This window comes from Cebus imitator, unplaced genomic scaffold (genome assembly GCF_001604975.1).
Source record: "Cebus imitator isolate Cc_AM_T3 unplaced genomic scaffold, Cebus_imitator-1.0 Scaffold98, whole genome shotgun sequence".
Taxonomy (NCBI): domain Eukaryota; kingdom Metazoa; phylum Chordata; class Mammalia; order Primates; family Cebidae; genus Cebus; species Cebus imitator.
In genome coordinates this window covers 4,360,598-4,382,742 of record NW_016107413.1, presented here as the reverse complement: position 1 = coordinate 4,382,742, position 22,145 = coordinate 4,360,598, and the positions used below count along the sequence as shown (strand labels likewise).

General features: G+C 34.3%; 1 non-coding gene across 1 annotated transcript; it reads right to left on the bottom strand.

Moving 5' to 3' along the window:
- Window positions 1–374: 374 nt before the first annotated feature.
- On the bottom strand, window positions 375–481 carry LOC119472392. The gene has a single exon (XR_005201553.1). It is a non-coding gene; the product is annotated as a U6 spliceosomal RNA (small nuclear RNA).
- Between the last annotated feature and the right edge of the window lie 21,664 nt (window positions 482–22,145).

Below are 22,145 nucleotides of genomic sequence, written 5' to 3'. Positions count from 1 at the left end.
GGCTAAAAGTGTTAGGAAAAGGAAATAAAGGAAATAATTATCAGATTGCCTTATAATTTAAGTATAAGTGCATATTATAGATATTTATGTATTTATATTTTTGCCTTGTTTTTTCCTTCCCCTCCCCCACAGCTTTACAGAAGTATAACTGACAAATGAAAACTGTATATATTTACAAACACAAAGAGATATTTTGATTTATATATACATTGTGTAATGATTAAAAAGGAATATATTCATTTTCAGTCATACTTACCAATTTTTTGCAGTAGACCATTTAAGATCTACTCTTTTAGCAATTTTAAAGTATATAATTAATACACTAATGCTAACTATAATTACCATGCCATACAATAAATCTCCAGAATTTATTTTAAAAAATGAAACACTTCACAAATTTGCATGTCATCCTTCTTCAGGGGCCATGCCAATCTTCTCTGTATCATTCCAGTCTTAGTATATGTGCTGCTGAAGCAAGCACAAATATATATGTTTAAAATTGGTAGAATTTCACAAGGATGGATTATTTCATTTATGTATTCACTCATTCAAACAACATTCACAGGGCACTAATCTGTGCTAGGCATAGTGATACCAGAGTGAATGAAACAGACAGAATCCCCACCCCATTAGAGTTAACAGGTCACAGAACAAAGAAGAGCCATGTGCAATGCAGTATGAAAAGTATTGGGATGTGGAATATAACAGGCATTAAAGCAAATAGGAAGATGCCTATCTCACCCTGGGGGATCAAGGAAAGCATCATGTAGGAAGAAACATGTGGCCTATATCCTGGACAAGGTAGGGCTGATCTAGGTATGAAGAAGGGAAACGAGGACCCTGGATAGCAAATGTGCAGTAGCTTGGAGGGGTGAGGTCATTGTGTACAAGGATAATAGGACAGTTGTTGTTTCTGAAAGGAAGAGCTCTAGGCTTGAATGGTAAGAGATGAGGTGGAAAAGCAGCAGAGGACATGCAAGGCCTTATAAACTTTATCAAGGAATTTGGACATCATTCAAAGGGCAATGAGGAGCTCCCAAAAGCTCTTAAGGGGGGAAATACCATAATCAGATTTGGGTTTTAGAAAGGTCACTGTTTGCAACTTAATCACTGCAGTTTTCCATTTAGGAACCCCTGTGGAAATAACCCTTCATTTGAAAACTCTCCATGTCAGAAGCATATTCTGGCTCCTTGTGTATTTGCTTAGTGACTTCTCATCATCAACCCATTAAGAGTGGACTAAAGAAACAAAGCTAAGGAGACACTAGTGATTAACAAAAGAGTCACATTTAAATTCCCAAGGTCCCTATATACTACAGGAGAATCAAATGTGAATACATTTTCCCGATAGATTGCTACAGTAAAGCAATTTTTTTTACATTCTCACAGCAGCATGATGCCAAATTTTGTAAATTTCCATTACAGGACCCTGATCACAAAGTCAGGTTCCTGAGAATGAAACAATATGTAAAAGGCAAAATTTTACTCTATGTCGGCCTTAAACGGATCTTAAAAAGAAAAATAACAATGTCTTTTTTGAGTTGAAGTCTTCAGGAAATTTTCTAATCCTAGGGCATTGCTCAAGATCCTTGGATGTAGTTTCCTATTGTCTTGACTATGTAGTCCTCCACGTCCTGCTATTTGTTTTTTCTTGTTAATTGTTTGATACACGGAAATCAGTATGGGCAACTCACAGACTTTCAGAAAGCCAAAACTACTTGCTGAAATTTTTTATAACTATTCAAGTTTTTCATTTTTCCTACAGTCCTCCTCTAGAAGGTTGCTTGAAAGGTCTTGCTACTTAGGGAACTATGTACGGACATGTACATTTAATTAGACTTGTTATCTCTATTTACATCACAATCCTCTCCCTGGTACACTCTCTTGTCCTTTCCACACTTTGTCACCTCCAACACACACATTAAAACACCAATTTTACAGAGAACTCACAAAGAGTTTAAAATAAAAGTATTTGTTATATTTCATTTAAAATGAGCTGATTGAAATAGAGAAAAGGAATGGAGTTACCTTTAAACTTTCAAAACATAATATTTCTTCTGCTTCTGTACTGAAGATTGAGAGCCACAGATATATATGTAACTTGTAACAATTGGATGGGAAAATGATGCCTTAGCAACTTACTTAGGCTATGTTCTAGGTATGTTTACATATATACACACATACATATACACAAATATACACACATACACATGCATGTGCACATATACATGCATATATACACATAACACATACATATGTAATATATGTATTGCATATATATAATATATAAATGTGTATATATATGGTCAGGATATTAGAAAAAGTAGATGTGTATATATGTATACACACATATACATACATATACATATATCCATACATATATGTGTATATATGTATTATATAAATGTAATATATGTAGTACATGTGTGTTATGTGTATGTATGTATGGATATGTGTATAGGTATGTATGTGTGTATACACATGTACACATCTACTTTTTCAAATATCCTGACCATTCCATTGAATGTTTCATGTGTTCTTCCCTTAATCTTTAGGCCTAATTTTGATAATTGTCACATTATGAATATATATTTTTTTGCTTTAGGCCTGGAGACTTTTAGTTATATGTATTATTTATAGAGAGATTGACCTAATTGTACTTCAACTTCAATAACCACTGCATTTCCCTAAGTAGATATAAGCAACATTTTAAAAGGGTCCCTGCATCTTAAAGAAGTAGATGAAAGGCTGGTAACTATGTAATAAAATTTAAGTAACCTCTATGGAGGCATTATTTTGTTACATACCAGTTTGTGTTTTAATTGAAGAAAATAGCTGACTAAATTGTTGCCTAAAACATTAGTGGGACTATTGCCGTCTGATGAAATTTCATTTGTGTGTGTGTGTGTGTGTGTGTGTGTGTGTGTGTGTTACCTACAATGTACTTATTTTCCTTTTTCTTCTGTAAAACATGACTGAGACCCCATAAACGTCAGTTTGCAAAAATGATAATAATTACCATATATTTGATGCTAATCATGTGTTAATTCATTCTCCACCCAACTTACATTAAAATCCAAACTCCTTTTCATAACTCACAGGGTCATACCTAATCCAACCCTAACACCCTCACTTTTGACATACTCTCAAGTCTTGAAGATTCTGTTTTCCTGGTAAAGGACACCAATTTTTTCAGGGGCTAAAGGCAGAGGTTAAAGGGGAAAAGCTGTCAGGTCTAGACTTAAAAGATGACTAATCTAATCATCCCACTTGATGTAGGGCTTTATAGTTGTAAGGCCGGCTGCCTTGCAGAGGGTTGAATGGACACATCCATCTCTCTCCGCACCTGATAACTGCGTCATCACCCAAGTTCGTTATCTGGCCTTGCCGCATGGCTTCCCCGCACCTGCCTCTGCACACCAGACCCAACCCCACATTCAGCACTAAATTATGCATTCAACCCCCAGCCCACTGTTAATAAACCCTGCAGGAAATTTTTTTTTTAAAGAAGCCCCATCAGACCCTGCCCGGTAGCAGTCTGCTCTGTATGTCCCCGGAAGGCCCGCTTACCCAAGGTCCCACTAGCCTACCCATAACCACTAGCTCCAGGCATTTCCTGCTTCTTAATAGCCAATAAGATTGGCTTCACTTTGTTTCTCCAACAGCCAATCAAGGCCCAAGGTCCTGCCCGCCTACCCATAACCACTAGCTCCAGACATTTCCTGCTTCTTAATAGCCAATAAGATTGCCTTCACTTTGTTTCTCCAACAGCCAATCAAGGCCCACTTACCCAAAGCCCCGCCCGCCTACCAATAGCAACTAGTTTCAGGCACTTCCTGCTTCCTAACAGCCAATAAAATTGCCTTTGTTTTGTTTCCCCAATAGCTAATCAATCACCTTCCATCCCCATAAAACTCCATGACCTAAACAGCTAGGCACAACTTCTTTAGCCCCTTCCTGGACCACAGAACCTCATCCGGAAGCTAAATAAATTAGCTTCTCATTTTCTCATACTTGCCTCAGTTTCCTCATTTTACATCAGCAATAAACCTTACAATAGTTACAATTTATCTCAAGAATCTGTTTAATTTATAGCTATTAAAAATTAATGATTATGTTATTTGCAGCTTTTTTTTTTTTTCCTGTTTCCAGCCAGACTCTAAGCTCCACTACAGTATCACAGTGCCTAGTTTTATGTGTGGCACATTAGTTAAGTGCTCAATCTCATCTGTTGAGTGCATAAAAAGGGCCCTGGTCTGTGAATCTTTCACATAGTACACTGTCTGCAGATGAGAAAACTGAAGCACAGAGGAATACTTTATAGGCATTATATTCTGGTGGTTAACATGCAACAGAGATAATATAAGGGGACCACGGGTCTCTGCCCCAAGGCCTTTACTCTTCTGACTCCACCAGACCACCTCCAAGAATCAAGGCCTGATAATGACAGCCAGTAGAAATACGATTTGGCAAGAATATTCTACAGTTGGATTTTGAACTCTGCTAACTTGCCAATTACTACTGTGCACTGAGAATTTTCATTGCTCTTTTGTTGTGCACCTTGATCTAAAATCGGACATGGAAAGGGAAGGATTCCTGAACATCTGTTTACCCAGAGTTTTTTAGTTAGGACAATTCCTGACCTTTACTGACCTCCCCTGGATTTTTTATTCTCTACTAAGGCAGAGGCAACTGTGAGGCCAGCCAGGCTTTTGATCTCAGTCAAACCCAGGGATCAGGAAGCAGATGGACAGGGAACACATTCATACTGCTATGGTTTGTCATGATTTGATATAAGTAATAACTACTGGCTTATTTACCAATTTCCAAACAGTATTTATTCAGGGAACTAGATTGTCTTATATTCTTTCTCAACTTTACATTTCTTCCTTCCCTAATACTTAATGCACGGTCCACGACCATTAGCAAAAGCAAATACAGCCCTGTAAGTATAACATGACAAGGCAAGAATTCAAATTGGCTTACTAATAATACTTAATTCTATGGATTAAAGACATAATGGAATGATATTTGAAAAACACGTATTGAGTTATTCTCAAGGTTACCTATGCCAAAAGAAACAAGAGCTGGACAGTAGTTAAAGATTGTGTTCAGGAACAACAGCAATGGGGTGAGGAAGACCTTAACAAAGAACTAGGCTCCATTCCAAACACAGCAAAGACAGCAGGGCTTTATAGTCAAGGAGCAGGATGAGGATTAGTGGACAGAAAATTACTAAGAGAAAATATCAGAGGCTAGGGGTAGTTCTGGCTAAACCTATTTGACAGATTCTTGCTGAGGGTAGGCATGGGTGATAAGATATTAAGTGTGGGGAATGAGGAATATAATCAGATATGAGGATAGACAATTATTGCTAAACTAACTTAGCAACATTCTTGCTAGAACTGGGCAATGCAAAGATGAAATGGACACCCTAAGGCCTAGTTGAGAAGAAAGTTCAGAAGAGCATGACTAAAGGTAGGTTAAGGAGAGAGTCTTTATCGCCTAGTTTGTCTGCACACCATCTACTACGATTTGCCATGGTGATAGGGTGTTTTCTTCTTCATAATGCCCAATAGTCTTGATTTTATATTTGCCTATATTAATTCATATAAAAAGATAAAACTTTTAGTATTTACATATATTTGGACATTATGTTGGCTATTTTAGACACTGTAAACCTAGCTCAATAGCCATTTATAATTTAGTTTAAAATATTGATTGCTATGATCCAAATATTTTTCAAAGATAACTTTTAAATTTTAAGCATAAATAACGATTGAAATCAGGCTTCCTAACAAACCCATGTGATCCTAAAATGCCAATATAGATATTCTTTTCTTCAAAAGGATTTTATTGCTGAACTCATGGCTACTTTCTGCCCCTGGGCCTTTGTCAGGGACACAGGATGCACCCTGGCTCACATCCTTAGGCACAAGCACTAGGGAAGAAGGTAGGATATTTGTCCCTTCCATTTCAGAAGACTCCAAAGTTGTTTAATTTGAACCCTCTATTCCCAGAGTTCAACATACTTAAACAAGAAGAATTATTATCAAACCCCACAAAATAAAATATCCAATTATTCCTTCTCCCCTGACAAATGGTTACTCAGCTGAAATGTGCACAATCAGTAAAACCAAACTGAAGGTCTTTCAAAGGACAAAGTCTCTCTTCTCTAAGATGGAAGTGGCAACACTCCTTTAAGCTAGTTCTATATTTTATAAGACAATTTTTTGTTGAATGCAGAAGCAAGGAATGCTTATTCCTTTGATAATGGTAAGGATAATTTCTTTGTGGAAAAAAAATATTCATTTTAAATGAAAAAGTCACCTTCTAATTTTTATATTCAATACAGGTTGAAAATTCTCTTTGAAATAAGGTAAAGCATAGCAGTAGTCATCTAGAAAGCAAAGAACTAAATGCAAAAGCTTATCAGTTGTATAAAGTTACCTCCTATCATAAAAAAGATCCTCATAATAACATCAGACCCAGTTCCTAGGTCAATATTTAAGTCTTCTAAATTTAGATATACTACCAACTGGAGTATGACAAAGCCCCATCTTAGTATTTGAATCCAGATTCACCACGAAGCCCAACAATTACAAATGAGTTCACAGCACGTTATGACTAAGAAGTACAAAGGACCCAAACTTCTGATTGTTTTCTTAAATAAGTAAAAAGGAAAAAAGTAAACTTTTTTCTTAGCATAAATTAGAAATATATTTTCTATGAAGTTCTTCTCATAGCTAACACCCTTAATATTGCAGAGGAAAATTTTTAATTCTATCAAATTGATGGCTTTTAGATGCAAGTAAACATTTAACTTTCAGGGGGAAGTTTCAAGATGGCAGTCTAGGGGCATTTTGTATTCACTTCTTCCACAAATTAAAACTGAAATAGCAAGTAGATAATCACACTTTGGAAAAATCATCCAAGAGAGAGAACACTGGAATTTAACAGAAGAATGATAGGCAATATCTAAAGAAAGGAGAAGGAAGTGAGGCAGCCTGCTCAGCCAGGATCTTTTGGGAGCCAAGAGAGACTCTCTAACATGGGGAAAGAATAAGTGAGAGACCCTCAGCAGTACACATTCCCACCATGAACTCCTGCAATCCTACTCATCAAAGAGACCCTTGACTCTCCCAGGCCCTGAAACTAACATAGGGAGCTATAGTTAGAGCACACAACCATGGCTCTGCCCTACAGAGGAGGCTCATGCTGGATCTCTCATATTCCCCAAAACTTTAGTGGCTACAGCAAGGTGTCCTTTTAGAACTCCACCCCTAACAGATAGCACACTGTCCTGGATCCCAGTGGTGCTGCAGCTGAGGTACAAGACAAGCATAGGCTGCTGCCAGAAGAGCTGAAACATGAGTGACCACAGGCTACCGCACATGGGGCAGAGGTGCAACAGAGGTCTGGGATACTGCCTTAAGAACTGAAGTGCAAGTGAAACACAACTCTAGAACCCTGCCCCCATATACTGAGTACTGTCTTGGAACCCATTATGACTAGGATGATGATACATCCTAGTTTCTCCAGTATGCTCAGGGTTTATGCTTGTTGTAATATGAAAAGATAATTAATAACACACATCCCCTCCCTCGTTAACTCTCAAACATTTGCGTGTGATGATAAATTTTATGGCCACCCTAGTCATGACTGACTCAAAAACTTCATTAAAATGTTTTGACTGGAAGCTCCCATCCGGCCACAGGCTTTATAACCGGGGCCACAAACCACCACCCATTGCCAGGATTCCCCAATATTGCCAACAGTGTCCCTGATAATCGGTGTGCAAATGATAGTTACTTTTCCTGTCTATAAAAATGAGATCATAAATCAGGAGAGGACAGTGTAAGCTCTAACATATTATTCAATCTAACTCTTACCCCTAAAAAGTCAAAATTACATAAAGCAGATTGAGTTTGTTTGAAAACAAAGAGAGCTGAGGAATAGGGAAAAACTAAGAGATGGAACTAATATAACACTCAAAGCCTTAGACTCCCACAAAAAACCCTTATAATAGAATGAATAAACAATTTCAACAACACTGAAGGACATGAGGTCAGTTCATGAAAAATCAGTTGTATTTTGATGCACTGGCAATAAACAATCTAAAAATGAAATCAAACAATTACACTTGAAGCATAAAATATTTTAATTTTGTTGAAGTAAAATTCACTTTTTGTTGTTGTTGCTTATGATTTTGGTGTTATTTCTAAGAACAGTAATATATGGCCTTATAATAGCATCAAAAGAACAGCATTCTTAGAAATAAGTAATCAAGGAAGTGTAAGACTTGGACATTGAAAACTATAAAACACTGAAATAAATTTAAAAAAAAGAAAAATCATTTAGTGTTCATGAATTTGAAGACATAATATTGTTAAGATAGCAATAATTCCAAAATTGATCTACAGATTGAATGTCATCTTTATCAAAATCTCACCTGCCTTTTGTTGTTGTTGTTGTTGTTTTGTTTTTGCAGAAATTGAAAGCTGGTTCTAAAATTCATTTAGAGTTAGAAGAATCCAGAATAGGGAAAACGATTTGAAAAAAAGGAATAAATTTGGAGAACTCACCCTTCCCAATTTTGTAACCTAGCTACAAAGACACAGCAATCCAAACAGTATGGTATTGGCATAAAAACAGAAATAGAGATGAATGAAATGGAATTGAAAGTACAAAAATAAATCCTTACATTTATGATTGTTTTTTGACAAGGGTGCCAAGACAATTCAACAAAGAAAGAGGAGCCTTCTTAACACACAGTGCTGAGACAAATGGATATTTATATATAAAAGAATAAAGTTAGAAAAGCTTCCTTACACCATAAACAAAAATGAACTCAAAGTAGACTGTATACCTACATGCAACATCTAAAACTGTAAACTCACAAATGAAAATGGATAAATCTTAATGACCTTGATTTGCCAACAATTTCTTAGACATAACACCAAAATCATGAGCAACAAAAGAAAAAAAGTGAATTGTACTTCAACAAAATTAAAATATTTTATGCTTCAAATGTCACGATCAAGAAAATGAAAAGACAGCCCACATGACAGAATATTTGAAAAGTACATATCTGGTAAAACAAATAAACAAACAAAAACTAGTACCCAGGATATATTAACAACTATTACATCTCAACAATAAAGACAGGTAACTCAAACAAAATGGGCAAATGATTTGAATAGAGGTTTTTCTGAAGAAAACATATAAATGGCCCAAAAGCACCTGAAAAGATGTTTAATATCATTAGTTATTAAGGAAATGCAAATAAAAATCACAATGAGGTATTAACCACTTATTAGATATACAGTTTGTAAATATTTTTTGCCATTGCTTTTTCATTATATTGTTTCCTTTGCTGTGCAAAAGCTTTTAAGTTTGATATAATCCCACTTGCTTACTTTTGCTTTTATTATCTGTGCTTTTGGTATATACCAAAGAAATCATTGCCAAGACAATGTCAAGAGGATTTTTCCTTATGTTTTCTTCTAGTGGTTTTATAATTTCAAGCCTTATATTTCAATTTTTATTTTGAATTAATATTTTGTATAGTGTAAGGGTCAATTTTTATTATTTTGTAAGTGGATATTCAGTTTTTCCAACACCATTTGTTGAAAAAATCCTATCCCCATTGTGTATTCTTAGCATACTTGTTGCAGAATAGTTGGCTGTATATGTGTGGGTCTATTTCTGAACTATTTATTTTGTTCCATTGGTCTACATACTGCCATTACGCCAGTCCCATACTATTTTGGTTTTGTAATATATTTTGCAAACTGTATTTCTGAAAAGGGATTAATATCCAAAATATGTAAAACTCCCATCGTTCAATAGCACAAGACAAATAAACTGATTAATAAATGCATAAAGAACTTAGATAGACATTTCTCCAAAGAAAACATATAAATGGCCAACAGGTATATGAAAAAGTGATCAACATCACCAGTCAATTATCAGGGAGTTGCAAATTAAAACCACAATGACATACTACCCCACACCTGTCAGTATGACAATTTTTTCAAAATCAAGTGTTGGTAAGGATATTGTGAAATTGAACCCTCACACATATCTGGTGGTAATGTAAAATAGAGCAGCCAATATGGAAAATTACATGGAGATTTTTCAGAAAATTAAAACCAGATCTACCATACAATCCAGCAATCTCACTTCTGGTATATAATAAAAAAAAATTGAAATTAGAATCTTGAAAAGATATCTGTACTCCCATATTTATTATATCATCATTCACAATAGCCAAAATATCAAAACAATGTAAAATATCCATTCATAGATAAGTAAAGAAAATGTGATATAAACATACAATGGAATATTATTCAGCCTTAAAAAATAAGGAAATCCTGTCATACGCAACAACTCGATGAACCTGGAGAGCATTATACTAAGTGAAGTAAGCATTTCACAGAGGACAAATACAGATATATCTCATTTTATTTGTCCTGCACTTTTTTTCACTTCACATATATTGCATTGTTTACAAAATGAAGGTTTGTGACAACCCTACTTCAAGCAAATCTGTTAACACCATTTCTTTAAATACGTCCTCACTTCATGTCATTAGGTCATGCTTTACTAATTTGTACAAAATTTCAGACCTTTTCATCATTATTATTATATCTGTTACAGTGATCTGTGATCAGTAATGTTTGATGTTACTACTGTAATTGCTTGGGAACACCATGAGCTATGCCCAAATAAGATGGTGAACTTAATAGATAAATGTTGTATGTATTCGCAGTGCTCCACCAACCAGCCATTAATCCATCTCTCTCCCTCTTTTCAGTCTTTCCTATTCCCTGAGACACAATATCGAAATAAGACCAGTTAATAACCCTGCAATGGCCTCTAAGTGCTGAAGTGAAAGAAAGAAACACACATCTCTCACTTTAAAACAGAGGCTAGAAATGATTAAGCATAATAATAAAGACATGTCCAAAGATGAGACAGGTTGAAAACTAGGCCCACTTGCACCAAAGAGTTAGCCAAGCTGTGAATCCAAAGAAGACCTTGAAATAAATTAAAAGTACTACTCCAGTGAACATTCCAAGTGGTAAGAAAGTAAATAGTAAAGTAGAAAATTGTAGTGGTTTGGATAGAAGTCAAACCAGCCACAATATTCTCTTAAGCTAAAGCCTAATCCAGAGCAAGACCCTAATCTCTTCAATTCTATAAAGACTGAAAGAGATGAGGAAGCTGTAGAAGAAAACTTGGAAGCTAACAGAGGTTTGTTCCTGAGGTTTAAGAAAAAAAACTATCTCCATAACATAAAAGTACAAAATGAAGCAGCAAGCGATGATGTAGAAGCTACAGCAAGTTACCCAGAATATATAGCTAAGATAATTGATGAAGGTGGCTAAAAACAAATTTTTCAATGTTGACAAAAAAGTCTTATATTGGAAGAACATGCTATCAATGAGAGAAGTCTGCTTGAAACATGCTAAACCAAGAGAGAAGTTTGCTTGGCTTCAAAGCTTCAAAGGACAGGCTGACTTTCTCATTTGTGGGTTAATGCAGTTGGTGACTTCAAATGGAGGATAATCATTCCAAAAATCCTGGGAGCCTTAAGAATTATGCCAAATCTACTCTGTCTGTTTTCTATAAATGGAACAACAAAGTCAGGATGGCAGCAGATCTGACTGCAGCATGGTTTACTAAATATTTCATGTCCACTGTTGATACCTACTTCTCAGAAGAAAATGCTTCCTAAATGTTACTGCCCAATGACAATGCACCTGATCACCTATGAGCTCTAATGGAGATGTATGAGGAGATTATTTTTATATTATTATTTTTATATTATATTAATATTACATTTTATATTATTTTTATATTATTATTTTCATCCCTTCCAACGAAACATCTTTTCTCCTAGATTAAGTAGTCATTTTTACTTTCAAGGTGTATTATTTAAGAAATATACTTCATAGTCTATAGCTGCCATAAATAGTGACTCATCTGACAGATCTGGGTAAAGTAAATTCAAAAATCTTCTAGAAAGGATTCAGCATTCTAGAAAGTAAGCTGGTCAGTGGAGCAGTGAAAACACACATGATTATCCATCATTAAGAACATTCGTGATTCAGGAGAAGAATTCAAAATATAAATATTAGTGGGAGTTTGATTCCAACTTGCATGATGAGTTCAAAACTTCAGCAGAGGAAATACTTTAGAAGAAATCATAGCAGATGTGGTAGAAATAGCCAGAGAACTCAAAATAGAAGTGGAATCGAAAGATGTGACTGAATTACTGCACTCTTGTGATAAAATTTTAACAGATGAGGAGTTGCTTCTTATGGATTAGCAAAGAAAATAGGTTCATGAGAAGGAATCTACTTCTGGTGAAGATGTTGTGAACATTGTTGAAATGACAACAAAAGATTTAAAATATTGTATCAACTTAGTTGATAAAGTAGTGGCAGGGTTTGAAAGGATTGACTCGTTTTGAAAGTAGTTCTACTGTGGGTTAAATTCTATCAAATAGTATCACATGCTACAGAGAAATCTGTCAGGAATGGAAGAGTCTATCAATGTGGCAAACTTCATTAGTGTTTTAAGAAATTGCCACAACCACTCCAACCTCCAGCAGCCACCACACTAATTTTTCAGCAGCCATTAACATTGCGGCAATATCCAGCAAAAAACAAACAAACAAACAACAAAAAAAAAAACAACTATGACTTGCAGAAGACTCAAATAATCATTAGCATCTTTTCTCGATAAAGCATTTTAAATTAAGGCACATATTTTTTAGACATTATACTACTTCACACTTAATAGACTATAGTATAGTATAAATACAGGTTTTATATCCATTGGAATCCCAAAAGGGATCCCAAAAAATACTGTGGTAGTCTGAAACTGAACTGAACTCAAAATTTCTCCAAGGTATGCCTATACTGCATGATTCCACATACATGAAGTATTTGCACTTGTCAAACTCATAGAAGCTGAGGGTACACTAGTGTGTCATGGGCTGGGGGGAGGGCCAAATGAGGAATTGTTTAATAGGAATAAAGTTTAGTTATGCAAGATAAGCAAGTTCTAGAGATTTGTGTACCAGTATAGTGCCCATAGCTAATACTGTATTGTGAATGTAAAAATTTGTTAAGAAGGTAGAACTTACATTGTGTTCTTACCACAAAAAGGGGGACCATGAGAAAGTTTTAGAGGTGATGTCTATTACCTTGATTGTCAAGACACTTTCAAGAATTGTGTGCATATGTCCAAACTCATCAATAGCATATTAAATATGTACAGTTTTGTGTATATTGGTTATTCCCCAATAAAGCTATTTAAAACTCACAATGAGATACTACCAATAATAAGAGTTGTTGAGAATGTAAAGAAATTGGTGGTGTAAACGTAAAGTGGTGAAGCTACTCTAGAAAATCGTTTAGCAATCCTTGAAAAGTTAAACATAGAATTATCATATGGCCTACTGAGAGCAGTTCAACTTATAGGTATATACTCAGAAAAACTGAAAACATAAGTCAAAAAAAAAAAAACTGCAAATGAATGTTCACGGCAGCATTATTCATAATACCCTCAAAGTGGAAAGAACCCAAATGTTCACCACTTAATGAACGGATAAACAAAATGTGGTACATCTATAGAGTGGAATATCATTTGGTCCTAAATAGGCATGAATTAATGATTCCATACAATATGGTTGAACCTTGAAAACATCATGCTAAATATAAATTTCACTTATACGAAATTTCAGAACTGTCAAATCTATAGTGACAATAAAAGATTAATGGTAGTTAGGGGCTGGAATGAGAAGGAAATGGGAAATGACTACTAACAGATATGGAGTTTACTTTTGGGGTTATGAACATGTTCTGCAATTAGATAATGGTGGTGGTTGTACAACTGTGTGATATACTAAAAGTCACTGAACTGTACACATCAAAAATAAAATGTGAGCAAAAAATTAAAAAATTATGTGAATAAAAATAAGCTTTAATACAAACAGCATACCATCAGTTAGGATCTAGGAGAGCAAACTAGAACTGGTGACACAGTGTTTGAGTTTGTCATGTACTTTTTGTGGGCCTGACAAAAACTCTACAAGAGGTCATTTTCCCCAAGATGATGATAAGAATAGTCTATACAGAGCAATGAACCTCAGGGGCTCCTGGGGTTCAACTATTTCAAGTGAAAGCACTCTCCCCTGCTTCAAGCATTAGGCTTCGGTGGACCTCTCTCCTACACATGGCCCTTAGGAATATCATATTTGCCTTTCAATTCAGAATTTTGCTCATTCAGGAGACCATTCTTTTATTGTCAGGAGAATCATGTTTCTTAAAGTCTAAAATCCTATTATGTAACAGATTTCAGTGAGAATCTGAATATTAAAGAAAAATAAATAGACTTCTAGAAGAACAAAATAGTCATAGTTCTGTAATTACATTTTTGGCTATGAAAACATTTTACTTCTCCCTTTTTAACAGAATTACTTGACAATATATTTATGGTGGTGAGTCAACGCAACCAAATTATTCAGCCATTCCTAATTAATTTTTATATACCTACATTTGAATTTATAGAACTTTTCTATAAAAGGCAGAAAAAGTAATATAGGAGAAAAAAAATCTCTTTGACTCCTGTTCTTCAGCTCTTCAGTTCCCCACACTGGAGGCACAAAGTATTTTTAAAACATTTCTTGAGGGCAAAATTATTTTCAACTTTAGTCTAGGTTTGGAAACGTAAATATACAGAGTATCTGTGAAAAAAAAAATCTTATGAGGTGACTGTTAGAAAAAGTAATGTGTGTTTATGTGTGTGTTTTTACATTTACCTTAAATGTGTATGATTTGCCCAGCTAGTAGAGCCATTAAGAAGCTGCTAACTTTCTCCTAGGTAGCCAAGTGAATCGTGGTGCTGGCAAAGCAGCCCAGATCCTATAATCTTGAAAACTGCCCTTGGCTGGGAAGCTACATGCATGGAGATATTCCACTTCACCTTCAAGAGCATTTACTTCAAGATAATTAAATTTCAAAATCATTCTTTTGCTAGTTTTATAAATCAATAAAAGTTCTTTCAAGTGAAAATTGGCTAACTGTAAAGATGGAGTTTGCTCCCGAACCATGGTTATACTTTGACCTAGATTGTACTTTGAGTCTGAGAAGAAGTTTCAAATACTTATTTATAAACATCCTCTAGTAATCACCGATAGTGACTGGTAGAAATATCAGGTCTTGGGTCTGCTGAAAAAATTAAACACAGAAAATATTTAAGCTGTCATCATTATTTAAACACTTATCTATTTAAAACATTCTTAGTATTATAGTTTGAAAACATTTAGAATTATCCCATTCAGATTTTTAGAAGCTGAGCTTTCCCAATTTCTACATTAAAAATTCTCATATGACTACATAAAATATACAAGTTTTCATCCCATTTTAAATGAGGAAAATGTCATTTCCAGCTGTACAGTGGCATATAAAAATTAATTTAGCAAAAATTAAATTACTCAGAAGTCCATGTATGGCAACTCTCTAATAAGATGGCAATATAATCACTAGATTTCTCTAGAAGATTAAGAAATTGTGCATCACATTCAGTGATGTCCTTCATGCCAGTGCTGGTATCAGTAAATTCATGAAATTGAACACATTTTGTTTTTGAAACAAAACTACAGAAGCTACATTATTTGAATGATTAGGATTTAAGTTAGACAATAACATCAAATCAATAGTCTAGATAAAAAACCAAAGAAATCCTGAAAGTATGCAGGTTAAAGGGCCTTAACAAATATTTCATTTCACAAAGAAGGAACTGAAGTTAAGGAAGTTAAGTGATTTACTCAAGGTCAAGAAACTGCTTCATGACTAAACCAGATTATTTAAATAAATCAATCAACTGAAATGAACAAAGAAACTCTATAAACTCTAGGTTTTTAGTGGTGTGGTAAATACACATTAACTGTGACTATTTGGATTCTACTTTGTCAACAAGTTGTTTCTTTTTCCATTCTTAATGAAAACATACTTTTTAAAAATATACTTCAGTATCCCAGTACAAATTACATTTAATACCAGAGGAAAATTCCTTCATTGCAGTTTTAGGGTAACTTCAGTTTGGAATAGTGCCTGGTACACAGTGGACACAATAAAAATTCACTGAATGAAGAAATGCAATATTTTAATCAATCAAATCATATTGATTAGGATTGTAACCTACTATCAATAGCTTGAAAGAATGTAAAGCATGCAATTCAACATAATTTTTTTGTTAGTTTAATGAGAGATTATCACAACAGGCAAAATCTCTATTTTCAGCCTTTTCTAAAACCACAATTTAATATGCATGTGGTCTTTAAAGACTACATAATTTGAGGCCGCATGCAGTGGCTCAGACCTGTAATCCCAGCACTTCGGGATGCCGAGGCAGACGGATCAGCAGGTCAAGAGATAGAAGCCATCCTAGTCAACATGGTGAAACCCCATCTCTACTAAAAATATTTTTAACAAATTAACTAGGCATGGTGGTGCATGCTTATAGTCCCAGCTACTCAGGAGGCTGAGGCAGGAGAATCACTTGAACCAGAGAACTGGTGGTCGCAATGAGCTGAGATTATGCCCCTGCACTCCAGCCTGGAGACAGAGCAAGACCCCGTCTCAAAAAAACAAACAAAAGGGCTTCACAATTTGAACTGCAATATAAATGTTTCAAGGGGATAAGCAATAGGTAAGGAAAACATTTCTTAAGTGTGGTCAATAGTAAAGAGATTATACATTTTGCATCTGCAAAATACATAAGAGCTGAGTTACATTTTCTCTGTACTTCCAAGTAAGCCATGCTGTGGAAAACGGAGTTCAGGCTTTGAACTTCGTTCATTGTCTTTGTTCTTTCTTGCATCTGATTGTACTATGTACAAAGTTCCATCAAGTAATTAGTATTTATTTTAGTAGAAAGATACTTCTTTATTGTGATGGTTTTTCATTTGTTTGTTTGTTTCTGAGGGAGGGTCTCACTCTGTCACCCAGGCTGGAGTGCAGTGGCACAACTTCGGCTCACTGCAACCTCTGCCTCCCGAGTTCAAGCGATTTTCCTGTCTCAGCCTTCCTAGTAACTGGTATTACAGGTGCCCACCACCAAGCCTGGCTAATTTTTGTACTTTTAAGTAGAGACAAGGTTTCACCATGTTGGCCAGGCTAGTCTCAAATTCCTGATGTCAGGTGAAATGACAATATTTTTGTTAAACTACACAATGGATGTGTGAAAAGATATGAACATGAAAAACTTATTCAGCAGTAGGTTGTATTCCTTTCCTAGTCAAGTCTAATTTAATATGACTTCTAAACCTCAAGATCCCGTGGCTTCCAAAGAAGTGAAAAGAAAAATAAAAATTTGAGAGAAAAAGCACCTTTACTGAGGCCTGTCAAATTAGCATGATTATGTGCTCTCCATGTTTTTTGACAATGATACTTATGTTTCACAGGCATACCATAAAATGGAATGTCTATCACTAAAAATCCAGTGGTGACATAAGTTTCACAGACATTTCCATCATGAGTCATTAAACTCATCAGACATCTTCAGAGAATAAACTTGTCTCTCTCTTCCCTGGAAACAAGCTCCTTAGAGGATTCTCTGAAAGACCAACTATCTTTCTATTCTGGATGCTGGCAGCAAGTCCCCAAAGATATAAAGCAAACATTCCCAATATGCGGTTGACAGCTTTTTGTCTGTAAAATTATTTTCGAATGCTTCAGTTCTACCTCTCAATGAGCAGTATAATAATGACATTAAGAAATTTAAGGATATGAATCAGGAAATGTATCAGCAAAAAGAATCCGTTTCAGATTTTAATAAATGAAATACTTAAGATTTTCTTTTCTATGTAATTGGTCATAATTAAAATCTCAAAACTAATTAAGATCAACTGTCTTTTGTTAACTTGGCTGTTATGAATTACATTTCATTTTTTAAAAAGCACAGGTATGTTATCTAATAGTTTGCACGTTTATATTTTTATGTAATGCAGAAAATCTTGCCTAATGATTTCATTTTTTTAAGAAATTACATTTTCTTAATTTATTAGAAGTGACTTCATGCAACTGAGGATATAAGGAAATGTATTATCTGTAATAATCCTTAACTTGAAAACAAAGAGTTCTAAGAAAATTTGTATTTTTCCCACAAGAAAATTATATTAAAACTTAAAATATCCCAGTGTTAGAGTATTTGAAAAGCCACCCAGTGGATATTAGAAGATATGATGAAGACATATTAGACATATCAACTTTAGATTTTGATTCTGTCACCATAGCTAATTACACAAATTCTTCAGTATCCCCAGGTAACATTCACAATGGAAGAAAACTAGAGAATGACAAGCCACACTTTATTGATCTCATATCACTTTTCAGACTATGTTAAATATTGCAATGAGAAACCATTTTAACGGACTTTCACCTGGAAATTACTTATCTCCTTTCAAGGACATAATGCAAAATTCAGTAGACACTAATACTGTAAGAACTATTAACAGGGCAAGAGTTTCATGAACATAAGTTTTTAAATGACCAAAGGACAACAGTTATGATCTTGCTATAGAAATTTCAATAACACAGAAAAGAAGAATGTGGAAATTGATTAGGGAATCTCTTTTTTGGTGCTATATTTGCTGTTTTGTTTTGAAAGATTTTAAACTTATAAGTTCAAAGAACAAAATAATGATCTCCTATATACTTCTGACAAACTGTTAACATCATACCACACCCCCACATTCTCTGTGTGTGTATACATATACACATGTGTGTCAATAGGTATGTATGTGTATACGTGTATATATATATATGTCTGTTTTATATAGACACATATTATATACAAAACATATACATATGTGTGTCTGCACACGCAGAGACAGAGAGAGCACATGAGAGAGAAAGAGAGTTCTTTCCATTTTTTCCAGTCATCCTTAAGTGGGTTATGGGCATCATGACTTTTTAGCTCCAAACACTTATACATAGACTCTGAAGAACAACGGTATTTTCTATGTAACCAGAAAACCATTATCACGCCTAAGAAAATCAACATCAATATAATCCAAGGGAAAAAAATCTATAATAAAATGTTCTTTATACTTTACTTTTTTTTTCCATCTGGAATCCAAGCAATATCACACTTTGGATTTAACTTTTATTTTTCATTTGTCTTCCTAAATTTAGAACAATTTCCTGTACTCCCTTTGTTCTTTATGCCACTGAATCCTTTCAAGAGTTCAGGACAGTTGTTCCGCAGAAGGCTCACATTATTGATTCATCTTGTGGTGAAATTCAGGTCAAAGTTTTCTAGCAAGAATGATATACTGGTGGCACTGTGTATCATTGAATCATATTAGAAGCCTCATTTCAAGTTATGTTCCTACTGGCAATAAAAAGCTTGATTACTTGTTTAAGGTTTCCATCATAAAGGGAAAATTACCCTTTGTAATCGAGGAATATTTTGTGAGGTGAACAAATTGATTATGTAGGTTTGAATCAAATTGGGAGTTACAAAATGGTGATTTTCTAATTGCATCATCTTTTCTATTATAATTACCTGGTATTCTTCAGGAAAGAGTTTTTTACCTTTCTCTTTCTCCCTTTCTGTTTCTCCCGATTTCATTTTTTTCTTTAATATCACTATGGAATCATGTTTTTAAAAATTTATTCAATGTGTTATAATTCATTACATCATAATTTTTCAAAAGCTTAATTATGCAAAATTTAGACTGCTTCAAGCTGGCTGATACATCTATTTAGCCTTATCCCCATCCTTGAGTATCTTCATGCTTTCTGTCACAAGAAGATGCTCCAGGTTCAATTTGTACTTTCCTTTGCCCAGATATGAAAGCAGCTATTTTTCCAAGGAGTCAAAATCTCTTTTGGTAGGGAATGATATTTAGAAATCTAGATGTATCCTTAGGTTATACTGCTAGCTGCTCGCTACCACTAGGGTGTCATTGCTTCCAGACACTTTCAGGGACAGATCTAGGAAACCACAGATACGTACCCACAAATACACAGTCAAATTATATATGTATAATTATGGATGTATAATTCAACACACAGGTGAATTTTTATATGTATAGAAATACTACATTTTATAATTGTTGCAATATATAGGAATATATGTATATATTTTATACAAAATTATTTTTACCTTTTACCACTCCATACTGGCATCTCCCTTTACCCACAGTAAAAGTTTAACAATATCTTTATCTCATACATTTGCTTTATCCTAAAACATATTAAATAATGCTTTTAGAAATACAATACCAATATCATTACTAACAGCAACCATACTAAGTAAAGTCTAATATTCTTTATAGTTATTGGGAAGTCTTTTGTGTCTGAGAATATATTCCATTAAAAACATACAGCGAGAATACTATGTTCAATAGTTAATTTGAATTATTTACTCTTGCTTCATTGTTCACTTGAAAATGTTATTTTGTGTATTTCCTGTGTTTTTATTATTTTTTTTAATTTATTTTTGTCTATGTCCTTATCTCCCTGAATGTGCCTGATCTCATTTTTTTAATGTGAATCCTTTTCATGTGATTCATAATGTGAAGCTATATACATAGGCATATTCAGAGAAACCTCAATTCTCTCCCTACATCTTCTACATTTTGATATTCCTACACATCACTTCCTGAGCTTCTCTATACAAAAATAAGAAAACATACATATAATTGTTCTTTTTAATTTAAAAAAGGTAACATTTTATATATAATATTGCGCACCTTGCTATTTTGACTTATCACTATATCCTGAAGTTTATGCCATCGGCATGCAAATGGGATCCTCATTTTTTGTTACTGCTGCCTCACTTTCAATTTTGAATGTAAATTCATAACAGACATGTGTCTAAATTGTCATCAATATTTTTTTCAATTGACAGAAAATACTATGTTTTTATTATGTACAATATAATGTTTTTAAGCTTATATACACTGAAATACTTAAATCTAGATACTTAATAACCCTTTGCTATATTGTTTCTTATTTGTGCAGATGACCACCAGCATAACTAACTAATGGTAGGTATGCTTGTCAAAGGGTATACAGACGTAGATTTGTTAGGTATTTGCAAATGTAGTATCGTAAATTTATACCATTATGCAGTTCCATTTGCAATGAGTAAAAATTACATACTTTAAGATTTCCTTAGTTTTGGTTTTTACTTAATGTCCATTTTTCTCCAAGATTTCCATCAAGATACATGTTTAGCTGTCATGTCCTCTAAGTTCCTATTGGCTGTTAGCAATTTGTTTCTTATTTTTCCTTGTTTCTGATGATATTGACAGTTTCGCAGAATACTAGCCATATTTTCCTTTGACTGAGATTCATCTGGTGTTTTTTTTTTTTTTCATGGTTAGATTGAGATTACAGGTTTTTAGGAAACAAGACCACAAAGGTATATATGCCATTTTCATAAAACATCATATAAAGGGTACATTATTACTATGACTTGTCATTATTGATGTCAACCTTGGTCACTTGGCTAAAGCAGTGTTTATCAGATTTCTCCACTATAAGATTAATTTCCTGCTTCTTTATCATTCTTACCGGAAAGAAGTTGCCAAGGGAAGCCCACACTTAAGGAGCGGGGAGTTATACTTCTTCTCCTTGAGGGCAAAGTACATAAGCACTATGGTTTTATCTTATACTTTGAATTATAATCCAATACCACTTCATATCTTATTTCTCAAATTGTTACACTTTTGGCTATTGGGTGCTCTTTCATTTGGTTCCTCTGTCCCCTCTAACACACCCTCATCATTTTTTTGAGTACTTTCTTAATTTCTGGTTCCACAAGAAACTCAGGGCTCACCTTGCACATCCTTGGCTCCTTTTTTCCAAGAAACCCAGGCTTTTTTATGAAAAATAATATCAGAAATCAAGATCTGAATGCTAGGCATCTTCAATGCTATGAGAATATCACTTTTTCTGGATCCTCTCAAATGAAAAAGAAAATATACATATATACTACTCTGTTTGCATTTACATATGTATAAATATTTTACATGTATCTATCTATATCTGTCTGAAGCTAAGTATGAGTTCACATGAATGTCTTCAACTCAAATCCACTACCACATAGATAAA